This window comes from Nannospalax galili, unplaced genomic scaffold, assembly GCF_000622305.1.
Source record: "Nannospalax galili isolate Female #2095 unplaced genomic scaffold, S.galili_v1.0 scaffold1056, whole genome shotgun sequence".
NCBI classification, from domain to species: domain Eukaryota; kingdom Metazoa; phylum Chordata; class Mammalia; order Rodentia; family Spalacidae; genus Nannospalax; species Nannospalax galili.
The window spans coordinates 587,517-607,543 of NW_008338734.1; the positions used below are offsets into that span (position 1 = coordinate 587,517).

Below are 20,027 nucleotides of genomic sequence, written 5' to 3' on the forward strand. Positions count from 1 at the left end.
GCTCAGATGCCAAGGAGCTCAGAAAGTAACTGACTGTGACTAGTAATAATCAGATATATAGAGATTAGAAACGCATGTGCATCTTAGTGTCAATTGTATTAAAAATGAATTTTTCTGTATGAAACTATGTTTTAATAATGAAATGGAGATCTTTTTAAAAGTTTAAAACCTCATTTAATTTTACATCTTGTAGGGTTTATATGGAATACAACATTGTATAACTGTATTAATTCAACTGTAAACCTAAAAATTTACAGCCAATTTTGAAAGAGATGCATCTTAGCTCTGGAAATTGTTATTCTGAATATGTCAATGCTGTTGTAATGAAATACTTCTAATTATATGGTTATTAAATAAATAATTTCCAAAAACTGTTCTTTTAAACATTATTAATTAATTAAATTATGAATATTTTTACTCTGTATGTCTGTGTGTCTTTGTGTTTGTATGTGTATGTATGTGTCTGTGTTTGTATGTGTGGAGGGATGTTGCTTCTCTCCTTCTACTATGGGTTCCAGAGATTGGATTCAGGTAGCCAGGCTTGAATATATTAGCTTTTGCCTATTGAACAATTTTACTATCCCCTAAACCTATCTAATGACACTAATCCATTATGCTGATGGTTGTCCATTTATATTTCTGTTGTTTTGTTACTATTGTTGATTTAGAGTGACAATCAAGAAGATCTTGGACTTTTAGTAAGAAACTTACAGTTCCCCCTTTTCTGATCCTCCTTCCCTCCCTCCATCCCTCTCTCCCTCCCTCCTTCTCTCCTTCTCTCCCTCCCTCCCACCTTCCCTTCTGTGAATTGATATATAAATTTTGAAATAGCTTAAAAAACATTAAAAGGCAAGTGAATATAATGTATTTAAAGTAAAAATTATTATGGCAATTAGTAATCACACACAATATGGCACAAAGCATTGTTAGTGGGAAACTACTTCTAATTTTGAGTGCTGTATTCCACTTATCTCCTCTGTCACTTTTGCCTCTTGTTAAGAGTGAAAGTCATAATTATCTCTGACCACTGTAGCTACCTTCTCCTCTTGAGCCCAGCTTTTACCACACCCTGTCCTGATAACTTCTGTCTGGCTGGATGCTTTCTAGTCTAAATGCTGGGAAACAGAGACACACACAATGAAAATCCTAGTTTCCTGGAGTTACAGTCTAGAGAGAGGAAATAGAAAATAAATAAAGAGATCTATCATGTCATGTGTTGAATTGATATGGAAATTGACAATGGTCTGTAGAATGATCCGGAAGGGCCCCAAGTATAGGCAGTGGAGTTGAAAAATGGAGGGAACAGTGAAGACAAATCATCAAAACAAATCAGATTTTATCCCTCCGTGTTTTAATCACATGAAATTTGACTAACTGGACTCCACTAGGTAGAACAAAAATGAAATGTGAACACCGTTATTGTGTGGAATTCAGCACTAGAAGATATGTCAGGAAAGCTGAGAACTTTCATAGCTATTCACGTGTCTTCACTATGATGCTAATTACAACAAAGCTTATCTCACAACATATCTTATTTATACATTACACGCACAGTATGTTATGAAATTAGCATGTATTTAGTGAGTTATTCTATGTATAGAAGCATGAAAGGTTACCTAATAGAGAAATTAAGACAGTATCTCCTATGTCAGGAAAGTTTCAAATGAGCAGAGAGGCTGACGTGATAAAAATAACATTTAAAACCCATCTTCTGGGCATGACAGGGCCACTTCACTCAGGAACTCATAGCTGTGGCTGCCAGCACAAGACTGGCACAAGATCAAGCCAGTCAACACTTCAGTGTATCCTGAGGCTCCACCTCTTGCTGAGGAGCCCCTGGAACCTGATGGCCACTTGGTGCTAGAGAAGGGAGAATCACTTTTCTTTAGTAGTGTGTCCCATGATAGGCTGTCCATGATCCAACGGATGGCACGCTACGCTACCCCCATGCACATATGGGCACAACTAATAGGACACAGTAGGTAATAAAAGAAAGAAAGAGAGAAGAAGACATGAAATTGGGAAAGGGATGAGAGTCCATGAGGAGTTGGGTGGGGGGAGCAAGGTGAGCGGACGTGATCTAAATACGTTGCATTCGTGTGTGAAATTAGTGAAGAATAAATAAACATTTTTTAAAAGAGAATATTGAGGGACCATAAAAAAGGAAATGAGCACATCAAATAATATTGAGTCAAATAATTGAGATAATAAAAAAACTGCTAATCATGACCACTGTCGACCACTTTCTATATGCCAGGCAAGTTGTTGACTTACAAGTTCCAATATTCAAGTCTGCAACTTTCTCATAATATTTGATAATTTATGATACTGAAAACCTTTCAAGTATTGTTTTCCTTTTGTTTGTTATAAGCTAAAATTTGTAATAAACACAGAATTCCCTAGCCAAACTAGAAGTTCCCATTTAGAAGAAACACTACCATCTGCCAAATGGGCAAAAAGTATCTTTGAGCTCCTGAGGCAGGATTGCTAAAGGGCTCCTGTACAACTGGGATTGCGTATTTGCCTGTCTTGACTACTTTTCCTGCTGCTGTTATAAAAATCCCTAAGAATAACAACTTTAGAAAGTGTGCTGGATAGCTTTAGTGTTAACTTGACACACCTGGGTTGAGTGAGCCTCAATTGGGGAATTGCCTCCATTGGACTGGCCTGTGGCCATGTCCACGGGGCACCTTCTTGATTGTTGAGTGATGTGGAAGGGCCCAGCCCACTCTGGGTGGTGCCACCCCTGGGCAGGTAGGCCTGTATTGCATAAAAAAGCAGGCTGAGCAAGGGCCAGGAGAGCAAGCCAGTAAGCAGCGTTCCTCCATGGCCTGTGCTCCAGCTCCTGTCTCCAGGTTCCTGCCCTGAGTTCCTACCTTGGGCTCCCGGATGAACTGTGACCCAGGAGATGTAAGACAAACCCTTTCTTCCCCAAGTTGGTATTGGTCAGAGTGTTTTGTCACAGCAATGGAGAAACAAACTAGGACTAGGACAGAAAGGAAGAGTTTATTTTGGCTTACAGTTAGAAGGTACAGTTCATTATGGCAAGGAATTCAAGGAATCAGGAGTTTGGAGAACTGGTCACATTTCATCCTAAATCACGAAGAAGAAACCAATGACAGCTGGTATTTAGCTAGCTTTCCCTTTCTAAATGCAGTATGGTATTCCAGCCTAGGAAATGGTGCCACCCAGTTTTGGAGTGAGTCCTCCCCCCTCATTTAGCTTAATATAGGTAATCCCTCGCAAATATTCCCAGTAACTAACATAACAAATAATCCCTCCAGGCTGTTGACCTTCAGCACCAATCATCACTGGCTGTTTTACGCCTACTTTCTCCCCGTTCACGTAGCAGAGTTATAATGTAAAACTGTTCCATCTGTGGCCAAAACTGAGGCTTCACAGTTTGCGAAATCACAAAATAGATTTATTTTTGCAGCAGTACGGATTCGGGAAGGGACGAATTCCCGTGTACCATTCTGGACAGGAGAAAATCAGACTGTAGGAGATGCGAAAGCACAAGGTCTGCTTAACAATCTAGAAATGCCTCTGCTTGGTTGGTGTGACGTGATGAAATGAGAGATCACATCAAGAAGCCTCGTAGCCTGATTTCTTTTGAAACAATTTGACAGACATTGTGGGGAAGCCATTGAAAGATTTTGAAGCTCCATGCCAATCAAACGAGAATTATTTGTTTATGTAAACAGATTGTGAGCAGGAGAGGCTGATACAGATGATGTCAGCTATTAGATGATCATTGCCAAGTGTCCCACTGCAGTAGATCTGCATTCTTTTAACATAAAACTGGGGCGGTTAGCACCTCTTGAACATGTTGCCAGTCCCTTGGCATTGGCTATGTCATTGGTGATTTTTCCAAAGTGTATTGATGTGATTTTTATGTTCAATCTTATGTAAGTCTTTGGTTACTTGGTTCCATTTATTTAACTCTTACATGGAATCATTAAAAAAATTTCTATTCAAGCATCAATGCAGAGCTTTCTGAAGAAGTCCTCAATAACAACCACAGCAGTCCCCATGATTTAAAGATATTTTGCCTTGCTTAGCCTCATCCTCTTAGCCCTCATGCAGAATGAGAGAACATGGGCATCTTTCCTTATTATTTATCATTTTGCTTTAATGTTCCAGTGGTTAAACTGATCAAAGTTTCATCATCCTTGTTTTGATTAAATTTCTCATCTTGCAATTTCAAAATCAAATAATATGTCACCTGAAAATGTATAGATACTACTGCTATATATAGACTTGGGCCTAGTTTATGAGGTTACAACAGCAATACTTTATTTTTTGAGACGGTGTCTAATGTTTAACAGGCTGGTATAGAACTTACTATATAGCCAAGGATGACTTTGAACTCCTGATCCTCCTTCCACTCAAGTGCTGGGATTATAGGCATGTAGCACCGTGACCACTTCATCTGCTGTTTTTATTGAATAACCAATATTTATTATGAGCTATTATATTCTCAATCAACTTGGAGTACAAAAATGAGTAAAATGCCTAAGGAAGGGGCTGGAGAGATAGCTCAGTGGGTAAAATGCTTGCTGCATAAGCAGGAGTGCCTGAGTTCTGATCCCAAGCCCCCACATAAAAGATCCATGTGCCTATGTGGGCCTGTGTTTGCAAGGCAAAAACAAATGGATCTCTGGGGTTTGCTGACCATCTAGTCTGCAGAAACCATGAGCTTCTAATAAGAGAGCATGTCTCCTCAAAATAGGCAGAGAATGATAGAAGAAGATGTCCAAATTTGACCTCTGGCCTTCACATGTGCAAGTTCAGGGGAGTGCTTCTGCACATTCATGTGCACATGCACACACACACACACACACACACACACACACAATGCCTAAACAGAGAACTATTTCAAAATGGACATGGACAAACAACACACAACTGTGAACAGTTGAGGAAATGCAGAGATGGCGATGTCACACTCCACAGTCTCGCAACAAAGACTTCATGAATGAGATGTTCTGTCTTAAAATATCTCGGTGAATTCCTGAAACAGAATGTCACACAAGAGACAGGCAGAAGAAAGGGGTGTGTAAATGTGTAGAGGATCTGGAACATGAAAGTCATAGAATTCTGGAGATGGGATCAAGTTCAGTGGAAACGTTCCCTGGGGGACCTGGAAATGACTGTCCTGAAGAGAGATGGAAAAAATGAGCTGGTTAGGACAAAGAAGACTCTGGCTGTACTTGGACTTATTCCTAATGAACACAGATCTAGTAGAAAGAAATTTTACCACGTATCCTGAGGACCTTAAGGAAGATGGTTAGATGGGGAAGAGGGGAAGGATAAAATGAATGTACTGATGTAGCTCTGTTACCATGTGGATACAGAGGCAAGAAGAGAGTTTAGGATTTCCAAGCTGTGTCTAGGCTGAAAGGAATCCATTAGATGCTGGTGCTTTGAACCCATCTGAACAGTGAACATGTATACACATCAGATGAGGAGAAAGAGTGGCCTTCTGCTGGGATACATTCTGTTAGAAAGGATTAGAGGAAGGGACTATACAAAGGTAGTCAGGGATGCATCTCTAGATTGGAGTTAGAGATTTCATAGCTGTCAGTGTTCTGGTGAAAGGGTGGAGCTTGCTTGCTGAGAGCACGCTTATCATTAACTCACAGTATTTTCTGCTATTAGCAATGAGCTATGATTAAAATTCTTCTAAAGTACCTTGGTGACTTAGTAAGTATAGTCATGATTAGTGCTAACCTTAGTAAAAAATTTTTAGAAATCTGAAAAAATTAGTTCACTGTGTTTTCGTCAATTTATAAATAAGTTTCTTCAAAGGTTCCTAAGCATAGGGCATGGACTTACCTTACAGTCATGGCCAGACCCTCCTCTGGTTCCTTTTATCTTTGTTCCCCCGAGACAGGTTTTCTCTCTATTACCCCAGTTAGTCTCAAACTCCTGGACTTCAATGATCTTCTTACCTGAGCCTTCCAAGGAGCTGGGACTGCAGATGTATACCAACACACATAGTTTACAGTCTCCTTTGGAAGAAGTTGTCTGCTTTGACATTCACTCATAGCTTGAGCGCCTGATTCACTTTTAACAAATTCCCTGATGATGATAAATCTCCCATTTGTACTCTGCAGTGTTTTCTGAAAGCTGTTTATTCATGACCCAACAGTGGAATTTCTTTTTGGTGTGGTGTTGTAGTTTACACTAATCCATATCTGCAGCTTAATCAGGTTCTCTTTAGAACAAGGGCATCACAATCCAGTTGACTTGAATGAAATGTTCTGACCCTGACACTGAGTAGAGTTTAACTGGCTCTTGTCAGCAACACATACGTAGCTCTGCCTTCATTAGTGTTGTCTAGCAATTGAGAGCACATATGTCAGCATCGTCAACAATGTACTGATGAAAATATTGCAGATGTGGGGTCATAGAATGACTCCAGGACCTACTAATTATGTGATCAATGAAGGCCACTTATTTGGCTTCTCTGAGCATGAATTTACTAAGTGACATCGTGGGTATTAGGCAAAACAACTTTGTAAGATGATATTTGTTGTAAACGCATTTAAATGTTTAAAGCTTTTTAATGATTTCTGTTAAACTCTCTTTGAGATGCCTTTCTTGTTCTGTGTATGTTATTTAATAAAGATTTTGTACATTGACAAAGAAGATATGTACTCTGCCATTTTTAAGATTTTACATTTGCCTGTTATGTTCAGTGTAACATTTTAAGACCTATCATTTTTATATTGAGCTAAAAGTCATAATTAATCTTTTCACAATCTTTAATCCATTAAGTTCATTCACAATGTTGGATACCCAATACCTCTGCATAGCTTTAAATTTTTCATAACTCCAAAAGAATATTCAGTGCCCATAAGTACTCACACTGCAGCCCCAACCTTCTTCATCCCCTGCTGATCACAAACCTGCCTTCTATTTTTATGGATTTTCAGATTTGCATATTTCATAAAAAAAATTTTACTATGTGTCATTTTATGTCTGACTTATTTGAATTCATCTAATGTTGCCAAGGTAGGAACCTTGGTAAAAGGAGCCAATACATTTATTTATATTGCTGAATAATAATCCATTGTACAAATGTTGATGGATTCATTCATTGCTGGACATTTTGGTTTCCACTTTAATAAAGCTGCCCCAAACACATGTGCATAACACTGAACACATAGTGAATATCACTTAATAGAAATTATAAAAAGGAAGCAAATATAAATGTCAGAGCGAAAAGCATAAAGAGGAAAAATTGGTGAAAAGTGATTAATGGAAAACTTAAGTAGGGATAAGATTAGGGAAACGTGAAAATAAAGCAGTTGGACTTACCCAGTGTGAGGCAGGAAGGAAAGGACAAATGAAGAAAGCCTAGAAGAAAATCTATGAGATACCATAAGACATATTCACAATAGGAATTCAAGGAAAACACTGTAGAGACAAAATTACATAAAATAAATCTGAAGACTATACACCACAATGTTCAAATTTAGTGACAGATATACAAATATACATTCTAAAACCTCAATGAACTTCAAGTAGGAATTTCAAAGGAATCCAGAAGACACACTAAATTTTACAAGACCAAAACCAAAAACAAAAATGGAAAGTATCAAGAAAGTTGTAACTCATCCAATACAAGGGAGTCACCACGAGGTTAACAGCTGATTTTTATTAGCAGTGATGGAGACCAGAAGGAAAACGGGAGGCATATTTAAAGTCCCAAATGGGGAAAGAAGAGTCACCAAAAATCCTATATCTTTAAAACTGTCCTTCAAGAATGGAGAAATAAACACATTTCCAGATAAATAAGACCTGAGGGAGTTTTTCAGTAGTAGAGCAGCAATGTATAAAATGATAAAGGTCATCCCAAGGCTTTGGTAAAAAGACACAAAAAAGTTACTTTGAGTCCTCAGAAAAAAGGGAAACTGAAGAAGGCTTGTAGAAGTAATTTCTTAGGTAAATATAAAAGCCACTATTGCTTGGATGTTGGTTTTAACTATTTTTTTTCTATATAACTTAAAAGTTAAATTCATAAAGCAATAATAATAAATTGATGTTCATTGGCTTACAATGTACAAAGATATAAACTCTGATGCCAATAGTGTTATAAAGGGAGAGAGACCAAGACAGACAAGAACATGGGGTTAAAATACTACAGAGGCTCTATGATTAAAACCAGTGGCCAGAAGTTTAAAATAATGACCACGATACTCAATATAACCAATAGAGAATTTTTTACTAGGTAATGAGTTTATTAGAATGGTGAATGCACTTGACAGATGATTAGGACTAACCATCGCATTTCTATATTCTGAGCAGAAGGAATTAACCAGTCTTGTGTCATCTTCCCAAATATGTCCATTAACATCCACAGCATGGAGCAATCTATTAAAGCATGGAGAATCAGGATTAGTGAAGTGCTTGTAAGGGCCTGCTCTGGAGAGGGAACCCATGCAGATGTAGCAGAAACACTGTACAGAGCGGTATGTGTCCTCTTGTTACATCTACCTCGCTTCTGTATGGGGGCTCACAGCAAGGGCAGCTCTATGAGTTCTTTTCTAGCAACTCCTTACTCTTTGTGCTTTTCCGGAACTTCAGAATCACCACCTACCATTTCACTGTTGCAATTACCATTTATTAGCTTCATCTGCTTGTAGGTATTCATTTTGTAAGTCTATTCATTTCTCTTACATAGAGAGATCAACAGGCATATATCTCTGCTTCCACAAGCCCTTTGACCTGTCCAGGAGTAGCCACTGAGGGCCACTTTGGTTCTGGACAATTGAAGTGTTAAACTTGACCATTTTTGATCTGCATTTCAAAGTAGTCCTTCAAACTGCTTTTCTGTACACCTGTCTGTAACTCCAAGAAGTACATGCCTTCACTGCCCAGCTTCTCCCAGAAACAGATATTGCATGGGAACAACATACTATTAAACATTCATCTGCTGAGCTTGATCAAAGTCCAAGATCATGTGGATCAGACTTGACAACGATTCCACACTGCCTCTTGGTTTACACCAGATCCAGCATCTTCTCCAAGCTCTAGCTCTGTACTGGAAGACGCGTGAGCCATCATTCTCTGTACTTTTTCTGAGACCCCCCATCTTGAGCTCTAAAGGAGAGATAATCATTTACTCTAGGGGCTCTTCCTTAATCAGCTGTATTCAGGCAAAGAGCACCATACCTGCCCATATGTTCTTCTTCAGGTTGTCTAAGTGCTTGAGAAGAACGGAGAGCTGAATTGGTGACAGCCATTTTGCACAAAGTGTGAATGAACTTGGGGAGAAAGGTGAATAATCTGGTGGCAGTTCAAAGTTCAGCACAGGTGACAGAAAGCAAATGGCATATTCAAGAGACACTCTCTTGAACTGCTGCAAACAAAAATCCCCAAATTCTGTGGCAAATCAAAAGACATTCTGGTTTCTCCACCTTGAAAAGACTCTACTTTTCTACACTCATCTGGATCATAAGTGCTTGCCAGGGACTTTGTTCATCTTCCTGAGCTTCTTGGTTGGTCTTCTGTTAACCGCAAGAAAAGGATATTAATACTGTAGTCTGTGTTTCAGTTTAATTTGAAATTTGTACAAATCCCATTTATTTTCTAGACAGTGGAGCTAAGACAGAAGCTGGATAAGAGACTAGGAAATGGGGTTCGTGGAGCAAATGTAATTGGCTGGAGTGGAGGTCCATGGGCATGGTATTCAGTAACCGATTTGCCATGTTCCACTAGAAGCAAGAGCTTGGGCTCCTTCTCACAGTACAACTTATGGCTGCCTCTTCTCCCAGGTCTTAAGATGAGAACTTGATCTTTGGAACTCTTTTCCAATAGACTATTTTAAATCATAACATATCTTGTAAATTTTGCTTTAATTTTCCATTTATCACTTTCAAAAGATATTTTATTATTTTTATATGTGTATGAGTGTTTTACATGCGCATATGTTAAGTGCACCTGTGTCATGTAATGCCCTCAGAGGTCAGAAGAGAGTGCTGAATCCCCTGGAACTGGAGTTATGGACAGTTGTTAGCCTCCATGTGGGTGCTGGGAATCGAACCCAAGTCCTCTGCAAGATAGGGGTACTCTTAACCACTGAGCAACATTTCCACACCACCAGGTTTTAATTTTTAACCAAATCAAGATATTTTATAAATTCTCTTGCTGAAGTACGCGTGAGCCAGCGATATTTTGTTTAGTATTTTTATGTTTCATGTTTTCAAACCACATATGTAATCATGACAAGTTTCTCAGGTTGGGTCTTCTGATACAACTGTTAAATATCTTATTTTTGGAAAAACAAATAGCAGTAAAGGGTAAACAAACAATCAAAAAGATTGTATTGAAATGGAAGACAATGATCACCTCTTGGATTGATCAGAAGAAATATCTGCTTAAAATGAAAACCTTTTCCAGCTGAGCCACAAATCAACAAGCCTCGAAACGGGTTTCTTGGAGTCCACCACAAGCTGCAGAATTTATTTCCATAGCTAATTTGCATCCTTTTACACTTTGTCCCCAGAGCACAACTCCTACATACCTCAATATTTTATCATTCTACCTCTTTAATAACAGGAATGCCAGATCCCAAGCTTTGCTCTGTGGTTGTTAGTGTGGTGGGGGACCGCTAGGGATAAGGCTAGACTTGGCAGATTGACCTGGTCATATGGCAGAGACCATAGGGAATCTGTACTCTACCACAGTGAATTGGTTGTGTCCAGGCAACGGAGTGACTTGGGCTGGAGCAATGGCTCATATGCCTGGGCTGGGCTGGTGCCTGTGATAAGGTAGATGGCTGATAACACAGGGCACAGTAGCCGTGAGAAACACAGTGTGTGAGTAAGATCTGTGTCAGATCTGCACGTGTGCCTACTGATGTACCAATGTCAACTTAGAAAATCACAAGGAAAGAGCAGCAGGAGACCAGTGGGCTCTTAGGAGAGGATATTATGGGCTTTACAGAACCTTTGGTAATGATGCTTATGAGTATTCATTTTATATAATTGGAGTATTTTTAAATTTTAAAAACATTATTAAAGTAAGTACATTGTTGTACATCTATATGATGAATGTTTTGTAGTCATTTAAATTAATACTGAAAAGATAATTACACATAAAAGCATCATGCTTATGATGTAAGTGAAAGCAAATTAAACAGTATGTAAAGATGTTTAAGGTTGTAGTTTTCTTAAATATACTGTTAGTCATGAGGGGATTAAAAGGCATAAAGAGAAAGAAAATGATAAAGGTTAGGGGAAATATCAAATATACATGAGACAATGCATCACTCTCACAAACAAAATTTTCACATACATAATTCTATATGAAAATATGCAATACCACTATAATTTTGGATACTGACAGATACTACTTTGAATCTTGTCTTTACCACCTTATAATTAATCTATATACAGTCCTATTTTCCTACCAATTAAAGAAAAATTATCTCCTAGGCTTGATATATCATTGACACCAATGATATATTTAAAAGACTTTAATAAATGGTAGGGTACAAACATAACAATAATAAAGGAGGAAGTTTAAACAACGGTGTTTGGTGGCAGGCAGTGGAGGGAATTTGTTTACATCTCTCTTGTCTGATCTTATTTTAATTTCTTTATTATTTCAGTAATTGGTTAGTTAAGAATGCTTTCCAGAAACTCAAGGAGGACTCCCAGCATTCAAGCTGAGCCTCAGTATTTACAAAGGTAATGAGTCTGTCAGCAGTGGGAAGTCAAGAACACTTACTGTTTGGTGCTGCTAACCTCAAGCCTAACCTAAAGGGACACCTTTCTTAGGGGATAACAGTTCATTTGTCTTCATGTTAACTCTATCAAGGAATTTTCCTGTGCAGAAAGCAGCTAGTTTCACTAAGCTCTGTGTGTGCAGTGTTTTTATGTAGTGTACTGACAGTCAGTAACGGAACCTAATCCGTCAAACTCATTTCACCTAGGACCTCAAGTCTAACTCCAATCCTGATCCTTACGGTAACAGCGTCGCTGAAGTACACAGTTCCTGACCTTTGGTTTTTGAACACACAGTACGCTGGGGGTTTGGGTGGGAGAAATCTATTTCTCTCTGTACTGAGAAACATACTCAGTATTTCAGGATGTTGCATTTTAAAATGTTTACACTGTTGTGTGCTTATAATGGCTACAATGCTAATCTTGCCAACTTTGATTAACTTATTCTTTTATATTAGTAAATTTATAGTTCACTAAACTGTTTATTTTATTTTTCATTACTCTCTGAATCTCCTGAATATGCTTAATTAGTTTTGGTCAGGTAATAAAGTCATGTAGTTTAACCTTATCTAAGTTGACAAAGTTAACCATGAAAATTTGGAAATATTATGTCAGTCTTTAAAAAATATCACCTGACACTTGTAATTCTGTCATTATTTGTAAAGCACTCTTGTGTGAAATAGCCATTTTTTTTTTGATGTATGAATGGATTGCCTGCATGTATGTATGTAAGTGCACCCATGTCATGTAATGCCCATGGAGATCAGAAGAGGGCATCAGATCCTCTGGAACTGGAGTTATGGACAGTTGTTAGCTACCATGTGGGTGCCGGGAATCAAACGTGGGTCCTCTGCAAGAGCAGCCAGTGGTCTTAACCACTGAGCCATCTCTTCAGCTGCTGCAATAGCCTTTTTTAAGTACTTGCTCAATATTATTTCTGCTGGCAACTCAATATTTCCAAATACTGAGAGGGTACTACAATAGGCATTTGGAAATGATTTCTCTCACACAAAATGGCACCTTGCATTTTCTCATGTTTGTGAAACGCTTTGGTGTTGAGAACATGTAGGTCGCACTCAGAATATCTGCTCTATTGGTGTGGACAGTGTGATCACCTAAAGTGTTCTATGTATCAGGATGTTAGCTGAGCTTGTTTTGTTTTCAACGATCCCATTTCCATAAGAACAGTTAATATTCCTGTAACATAACTGATGATGATTTTGTGGGGAGTTGATGATGATTTAGAAAAGAACATTCACAGTTTTAGTTGATAAGTTATCTTCTTTTCCTTAAGATTTATTTTTTATTATTTTTATGAGAGAGAGAGAGAGAGAGAGAGAGAGAGAGAGAGAGAGAGACTTTATGTAGCTCATGTGCCAGTTTAAGATCCCTTGGAGCTGCAATTTTGAGCCTCCTGATATGGGTACTGGGAACCAAACTCCAGTCCTCTAGAAGAGCAGCAGGTACTCTTAACTGTTGAGACATCTCTCTATGTTCTTCTACTTAAAAAAAAAGTAAATTTTGCTTACGTAAAGAATCTTTACTTGTGTTGGTTTTATTTTTTAACACTCAAAAACAAATGAACCAACTCAGGCACTCAGGTCAAACATTGCTTCAGAAGAACTGACTCCAGGAAACACGAGTCGTGTTGTAGATGCTTAAATTATTTGGATCCCCAAGGGAAATAAGGCATTTTAGGAACGAGTGAGATGGCTCAGAGGGTAAAGGCACTTGCTGCCAAACTTGACAACCCGGGGTACTGCACCATGGAAGGAGCGGACCAAATCCTGAACATTGTCCTCTGATCGCCACATGACCACACACACACACACACACACACACACACACACACACACACACACCAATTAAAACAAATTTCAAGACATTTTATTTCAAGTTTAAAGATAATTAATTTTCTTATTTCTTGAGGATGCTTAAATCTCTAAGCAACTGAATTGACGTGAGTATCAAAACTTTGCAATGATGATTATAAGATTATAAGTAACTATTGAGGTCCTGTAGCTCATTGAGCTGTTTTCTTGCTCCAATTAGCCTCAGCTCAGGGCCAGAGCCAGAGCCTAGAAAGTTCTGAGCATAAATAATGTTTCCATCTGCCCAGGGCTGGGTCCTGAGCAGCTGGCCTTCCTGCAGAAAAAGTGGGGCAGGTTTCTGGTATGCATGGTTTGCTTCCTCTTCCCTCAGATCGGCATGCCTGGACTGGGGACCAAGAAGCATCTGGAGCTTTAAAGGCATCCAACCACACTGTCTCTAGATGAGGTGACCTCCCTATCTGGAGAGAGCCACCACTTCCCTTCAGTGTCTGTGATCTCATTTCGTTAGGGCACTGTTTGAGAGTGATTCAAAGCCAAGGTCTAGCTGCATGGTCACTCCAGAGACAGAACTTTCCATGCCCTCCCCCCCCCAAAGCCAGGCATGAGTCAGGGTAACTGGGCTGAGGACACAGCCACAACCAAATGAACACTGGCCAGAGACAGAGGCCAAAGGCCTTTTCCCAGTCCAAGGGTTTTCTCACTCTCAGTGGTTTGTGCTGGGTACGCACAGCACGTGAGCTTCCAAAGAGAATGTATTAGAGATACTTTTGGGAATGAATTGGTTTATGGTATGACAATTTAGAATCTTCTTGAAAGATTAATGTTTCTCCTAGGATATTTAAAGACAAAGAAGATCTACAATATCTTTAGAGTTCTTTTCTGGTTGTCCCACAACTGACTCCATTGCATGACATGACAGGATGGAGAATGCCCATCTTCCTCTCTGCAGTGGAAGGGGGTCTTGTTTATGTTAAATGCCCCTGGTTTCCACTAAAATGCTGTCACCACCACTCACCATTCCTTGGGCTGTTTGTGTCTATCCCAGCTTATCAAAGAAAACAGTGTCATCTGGGAAACCAGCCTAGCGTCAGTGTTTGGTTTGGATGGAAAAAGTTAAATGTTGAAGCTTATGTTTTCTTTAAAAAAATATTTTCTAGCAGGGTTACATTATTTTTCAAAATCTTTATTTTTATTTTATGTGCATGAGTTTTGCCTGCATGTAAGTATACCATGTGCATGCAATGCTCGAGGAGGCCAGAAGAGGTCAACAGATCCCCCGGAAGTGGAGTTTCCAGCAGTTGCTAGTGATCATGTAGTTGGTAGGAACCAAACCTGTGTATTCTGCAAGAGTAGCCACCTCTCCAGCCCCAGGATCACATTGTTAATATAAGTTCTGTCATCAAATTTCAGGTAGAATTCATTTTACTATTATGGATGTAATTTAAAAATAAAAATTGAGTGTGGGGGCTCAAGCCTGTAATTGCAACATTCAGGAGGCAGATGAAAGAGAACCTTTACAAGTTCAAGGCCTGCCTTCTTTACTTGGTGAGTTCAATACCAGCCAAAGACCCTGTCCCCCCCCATAACCCTAATTTAGATGTAAGAGTCTACAGAAAGTCAGACTGGATTGAACATGTAAATTCTTACCACAGTCGAATATTTCCAAATGTGAATGTCTCATTTCAAGTAGTCATACAAGGATCATTAAAGCATATACAAGTTTTCTCCAATATGTGAGTTAGTTCAGAAAATGGTACTAGGTTATTTTAAGTAAGCATCTACTGTCTAGTGAAATGCATAAGATTAAATCAGAGAACATCTCGGACACATTTACTTAACTTCGAAAGCCCAAAAGATAGTAACATTTGCAATCCAGTCTTAGCCAAGATGGAAAAAGTTCTTAGTCTCTTAAATTGCTTGGAAAACGTCCCGTAAATGAGTCTCACTACAATATTTTTCATTTTAAACAACATTCAAATTGCATTTTCCCTGTCACTATGCTGTACTGCTGGTCCTGGACAACTCTCTGATCCCTGCACCCCCACAGAATAAAAGCATTTGCAGTCTTCAATCAATAAGTGCTTGCTTTGATTTTTGGTGGCCCTCAATGGCTTTCAAAAGATACCATTCAGTTAATTCTGTGATTCCTTTTCTTCTTGAAAGTATACCAATAGGAATGATCTTTTACATGGAGAATGTTAATTTGACCGAATAGACATGTTATTTGGCACCATGTAATAAAGCCCTGACATTCCTTTCATAAAAAGAAATCTATCCTTATAAACTCTTCATTAGGATATTATATCATTCTCTTTTTTTCTTCACCAATGTGCTTTTGCATGGTTAGTTACAATCTTAACTATCACATCTAATCAATTTCATTCACACAGTGATTAATCTAAGATGCTTTGGAGGCAGAGGGGGAATATCCCCTTAGCTCCAAAGGTCTTTTTTTTCCACTTGTCACTGTCTTTGTGCTTCTCATCCACAAATTCCTATCCTTAGTCAAACTCATGATCCTCTGAATACTCATATTAAACACAAACCTGTGGGAATGTATTTAGTTTACTTAAATAAACAAGGTTGAGAGCCACTCACCCCAACAGCCTATGATCTGGTGGCAAAATCAGAGGTCTGGGAAAATAAAAAATAATTACAGGGCTCCTTCTCTAAAAGAGCTCACCATACAACAAGGCAGACACATTTTAAGTGGTTAATTTAAGGATATGACCATGTAGTAAAGGAACAGAGAAAAGCCACTTAGTATAAATCTGGGGCTATGGCCACATAGGCCACAACTATAGAAATATGATCCATTATGATCGATTGTGAAGGATGAGCAGAAACTTGCCTCTGGTCAAGGCATAAGCTGTGTGTCTGGGGGTGTAGACAGGGACAAGGAAGCTAGCAGACTGGAGGGATGGTAGGTGGCATCTGGCCAAGTTTATGTCAACAAGTTTCAAAAAGACATGAAATAATACTGTATATGAAAAATTGCATCAAAAAATCAGATTGTGGGGGTCGGCATGGCAGTGCACACCTTTAATCCCAGCATTTGGGTGGCAGATTTTGAGGCCAGCCTGGGCTACACAATGAGTTCCAGGCTAGCCAGGGATAGTTAGTGAAACCCTGTGTCCAAAAAAAGAAAGAAAGAAAGAAAGAAAGAAAGAGAAAGAAAGAAAAAGAAGAAAGAAATCAGAACAAAAAGAAGCACTAGGGCACAGGGCAGTTGTGTTCTAAGGATCCTGGCCTGCGCTCCATAAGTGGTCTGAGGAACCCTGAAGGAGACTGACAAGGTTAGATTTGTAGTTCAGAGAAGCCCTTTGAGTAAAGTGCCAAGCAACGCATTTTAAGGCCGGCAAGTGAGAGTATGGCCGAGGTCCTCAGGAGTGTGGCGCGGGTCAATAAGAGTGTGGCACGTGTCAGTAGGAGTGTGTCACATGTCAGATAGAAGACTGTGACCAGAGTCCAGTCTTGATTAAGAGCAGTGGCAAATGGTACACAGACAGCAAGGGATCCTGGGGAAGAAAAGCTGCCTCTGCTTTCCCTCACCATGACCTTTCTAGCATAGATTGTCGTGTTAGAGGGGCGTGAGAAATGGAGAAGGCAGGCAGGGTACATGGAAGGGAGTGGTGGGTAAGAGTAAAAACACTGCAGTGCCCCAAAAGTGATCACACTTGCTATGACTTTTGTCAGGAGCATGGAAAACGCCATGTAGAATGATGACCACAAGAGGCAGGAACCAGTGGACAGCTGCACTCATTGGCTAGACCCCGGGACATGACTGATGAGAGCGCATATGCTCCATGACTCAGGTAGGAGAGAGGAGGATGTCTAGACTTATCAGGGGTTTTGCTGTCCCTACATTTCAGAACTCCTCCAATGCCTTCTAAAAGTACCATCTCCTTGTCTTGCTCTACCACCCCTGAGAGTTCACTAAGAAGATGCAAAAGTGAGTAGCTAGAAGTCAATGGGAGTGTCCTGCAAACATTCCATCAGCATTTTACTTTGCTCAGGGATTTTTGTGGGGAAAAAAAAATCCTGATCTGTTTGGAAAGAGGATTTACATTTGCAAATAGATTTTCAGGCAGAGCCAACAAGCAGGACTTTGCCATTTGCAAATCCACTTGAAACATCTGGGTTCCTGTCTCGCCCAGAAATTCTTATACAAATGGACAACCCTAAGATCATAGTTTGGACATGGTTTAAAAAGGAGGGATAAATGCTAAATAATTTGCATGAGTTTGTTGATTTTGAAAGTCCAGCCTATTTTGTTAACAAAATAAAAACACAAGAAGGAACTGAACTCTTTTCTTCTGAATTAAATAAATGAGATCAGTAAGGGACAACAGCAAAAGCATCTTGATTTTGTTAAGTGGAAAAAAACTGACATTTCAGTGAAACAACCTTATTAATGAGTTTTAATTTAGGCTTCAATTTTACCTGTATGCCTAATGATAAAATAAATAAAAGGGACAACTGTACTAAAGACATATTTATTGTCAATCTGGAGGCACTTTTCCTTTATAATCTTTCTATATTAAAAAGTCAGATTCTTCTCTAGTTTTGAAAATATAATATAACCGATATATGATTGACTCGGGCTAAATTCATACTGTACCAGTAAACTATAAGAATTCCATTAGCGTTCCATTGATACCATCAATGAAGCAAAAGGCAGAAAGGCTGCATGGCTTCTGCTCAGCTGGGCCTGTAATGACGCAGAATGGTTACAGCTGCTGGCTTTTTAAACTGCTCTCCTTCCCCCCCCAAGGCATCACTTGGTATATTGCAAGATTCTCCAGAAAAATGTCTTCTGACCTTGTGGCCCTTCTCTTTTATTATTAGTGAATCCACCTCCCCCTGACACACACACAAGAACCATGGCATCTGTGGAATTGGTTTGCCACTGTGGTGCTATGTAGTCATTTAAAACGTACAATGGAAATTTCAAATAGAAAAGAAGAGTTTGAAATTGATAGGATCAAAGCATCTGCGCCAATAAAGATTCCAGAAACATCCTAATATTAGAGAATCTCAGAGGCACAGCAATGTGGTGCAGGACCTGCTGAAGGACTGGAAGTCTTTCTCTCTCTCTCTCTCTCTCTCTCTCTCTCTCTCTCTCTCCCTGTTAAAAATACACATGGTACTTGTTTCCTACAGGTATAAAGTTGATGTTTTGACAATCTGTGAAACTGTGTTGCTGAGCTGGGTTCCTGTCCAGTTAGCCTACTTGTCGGCACAGCTCTGATAGCCACTGTGTAATCTTTCATGCAACGGTCCACCCTGGTCATCGCTAACATTGTCTAACTGAACAGCCAGGTCTATTGACATGAGTTCAGTTTGTGTGTGTGTGTGTGTGTGTGTGTGTGTGTGTGTGTTGTGTGTGTGTTGTGTGTGTGTGTGCTTTGTAAAGTAGCATACAACCAACTCCAAGCATAGGAAATAATTCAAAACTAAGACTTCACTATGAAGAAAGTTGCCATTTTCAAAGTATGATTCCCTGGCCATTCATATTAATAAGATGGGTAATACGTGGAAGGAAACAAAATCAGAAGATGCTGAGTTCACTAAGTTATCTACAAAAGGAATGAAAGAAGTGTCTGAATGGCGATATATTCAAGTTGACTTCCAACTCTAGAATGAAGTTCTGGGTTGCCTAAGTACCCTACGCAGCACAGATACTCACATCCTACTTGTTGCTTTCACCACGGTTTGTCTGAGCTGCTGCTTTTTGCTTCAGTTGCCTTATGTGATATTTGTCCATGATTTCATTCAGAATAACAATGTCCAGGAATGATCTTTCTCTGCCCTTCCAAGCTTTCAAATTCCTGCCTGTCTCCCTTCTGAACTCTTCCAATAAAGTCATATTTTTTCACATGTGCATCTCCTCTTACTTCCAGCCTTTTGGAAGTCATCCACAATTCCTTCTTCATACTCTACGTCAGACAGACAAGGCTTGGTAATCTGCCATTTTTCTATTTAACCCAGGTTTCAGTTCTATTAGGTTCTCCACGTTATTACCCTCTCAACTCTTTCAATTTCGGTTCTGAGCATTTTTCTCTGTGACTATTCCACCTTGGCATATTTTAAAAAGGTATCTTCTTGGTCTTGCTCATTTCTTTCTAACCCAGTTTCTACACCTTTATCAATGATCTTTCTAAAATGCCAAACCCAGTATGTTCCTTGCCTGTTTTATAATATCATAAGAGCATACATATACATAACTAAAAGTTACTCGACAAACAGCAAAGCCAGACAGGCGATACCTTCAGTCGAGTTGTTGGCTAGGATAGATAAAGGCTCTTCCAGACAGTAACCCAACATACTACTGGAAAAATGAACAGCAGACCCCAATTCTAGCCAAAGGAATACTGACAATGGATTGCAGTAGATGAGGAACAGCTGACCCTCCTGAAACAGGGACCTCTGGCTGACTAGATTCACCAGAAGGGCA

The 20,027-nt window shown here is 39.3% G+C and overlaps 1 pseudogene; it reads right to left on the minus strand.

Annotated features, from left to right (window-relative positions):
• Positions 1-3,341: 3,341 nt before the first annotated feature.
• LOC103734432 lies at positions 3,342-18,864 on the minus strand (annotated as a pseudogene).
• Between the last annotated feature and the right edge of the window lie 1,163 nt (positions 18,865-20,027).